This window comes from Sapajus apella, unplaced genomic scaffold (genome assembly GCF_009761245.1).
Source record: "Sapajus apella isolate SASKATOON/1434 unplaced genomic scaffold, GSC_monkey_1.0 scaffold27, whole genome shotgun sequence".
Classification (NCBI taxonomy): domain Eukaryota; kingdom Metazoa; phylum Chordata; class Mammalia; order Primates; family Cebidae; genus Sapajus; species Sapajus apella.
This window is the reverse complement of record NW_022436967.1, coordinates 3796982-3798800: the sequence shown is the minus strand read 5'-3', so window position 1 is coordinate 3798800 and position 1819 is coordinate 3796982. Positions and strand designations below refer to the sequence as shown.

General features: G+C 48.2%; 1 pseudogene; it reads right to left on the bottom strand.

Annotated features, from left to right (window-relative positions):
- Positions 1-239: 239 nt before the first annotated feature.
- LOC116560765 lies at positions 240-1586 on the bottom strand (annotated as a pseudogene).
- Between the last annotated feature and the right edge of the window lie 233 nt (positions 1587-1819).

Sequence of the window (1819 nt, the reverse complement as noted above, 5' to 3'; positions counted from 1 at the left end):
GCCTCCCAAACTGACTGAATGAACCCTCCATAGGCCATGGGGATCCCAGAGAAACCTGAAAAACTAAATTTCATGCCAGAATGGGAAGAAAGATCAGTCATACTTCCTTGTACCCCACTGCTTTGGAGTTTAAGTGCAGCTGACCAGCATTAATGTTAAAACAGAGACCATCAAACTGACAAACAAACTCTGTGGCAATAAAATACCAAATTATAAAGAAGACCTAAGGCCATGCAAGCTGGGGTTAAGTCACACTACAAACCATAAAATTTTTTTTAGTTTTTTGACCTCTGAATTTTTTATTGGCCTACTGCTCCGTAAAGGGTCCCATGCTTCGGCTGGCTTAATGTCCCAGAACTTTAATGTTGTTAGTCTCAGACACCATTTTGCCATCTGCTGTCCAGAGGGTGGTAGTCTTTTAGATGTTTTGCATGGAGTTGCTATTGTTCAGGGCATCAACAAGATTGAAGTACTTGCCATCTTCCAGCAGGTGGCGGTAGGTGTCTATCTCAGCCTCCAGCTTGACCTTGATGTTCAGTAGGGCCTGGTACTCCTGGGCCTGGTGGTGCTCCTCTGCCTGGGTCTGTGCTAGCTCTGACTCCAGGTGCAGCAGGATCCCGTTGAGCTGCTCCATCTGCAGGGCATAGCGGGCCTCCACCTCCCTCAGGCTATTCTCCAAGGTGGCCTTCAGATTTCTTATTGAGTCCAGGTCAGTCTCCAAGGACTGGGCTGTATGTTTCAGCTCCAACCTCACAGACTGCATGGTGAACACTGTGGTGCTCTCCTCAATCTGCTGAGACCAATACTTGTCCAACTCCTCTTGGTTCTTCCAAGCCAGCTCGTCATATTGGGCCAGGATGCCTGCCAAGATCTTGGTGAGGTCCTGAGATTTGGGGGCATCTATCTCCATGGTCAACCCAGAGCTGGCAATCTGGGCTTGCAGTCCTCTTACTTCCTCTTCATGGTTCTTCTTCATGAAGAGTAGCTCCTCCATGAGAGCCTCGATCTCTGTCTCCAGCTGCAGCTAAGTGACATTGGTATAATCAGTGACATGGATGTCACTCTCCACAGATAGGCACATCTCATATTTGATTCTGAAGTCATCAGCAGCAAGAGGGGAACTGTCGGTCTGCAGAGTGATGCTAGCATTGTCCACAGTATTTGCAAAGATCTGAGCCCTCAGGCCGTCCATGAACTTGAAGTAATGGCCCGTCTCTGACCTGGGGTCCCTTCCTCTCCAGGTGTTCCTGGATTTTGTTCTCCAGCGTCCAGTTTTCAGTCTCCAGGTTCCTCATTCTGTTCAGGTGGAAGGCCAGGCAGTCGTTCAGGCTTTGCATGGTTTCCTTCTCATTCTGGATGCCTCCCATTCCTGCCAGACCCCCAGCCATCCCCGCGGCCAGGGCCCCAGACCCCAAGCCACCTCAGAAGCTGGTGGAGCAGGACACGGAGATCTGGGAAACAGAGCCCCCGGTGCCTGCATAGACAATGGCCAGGCTGCTGACCTGATCGAGGCTGTAGCTGGGTGCCTGGAGGGAGTCCAAGGACTAGCAGTTGGTGGAGAAGCTAGAGTGAATCGTGAAGCTCATGCTGTCTGGGGAGGAGGTCAGGAGGATAGAACTCGGGCTTTGCCGATGACACATAAAATGTTATTAAACAACGGGTTTCTTTTTAAGCCAGTATAACGAGGATTACTTTTTTAAATTAAAATTTTTGTCTTTATAAATTACCAATTTTCAGGTTTTCTATTATAGCAGTACAAAATGCTATAACAGAATTAAGACATAGTTTAAATGTATAATGTACAATAAGTAGGCAAATA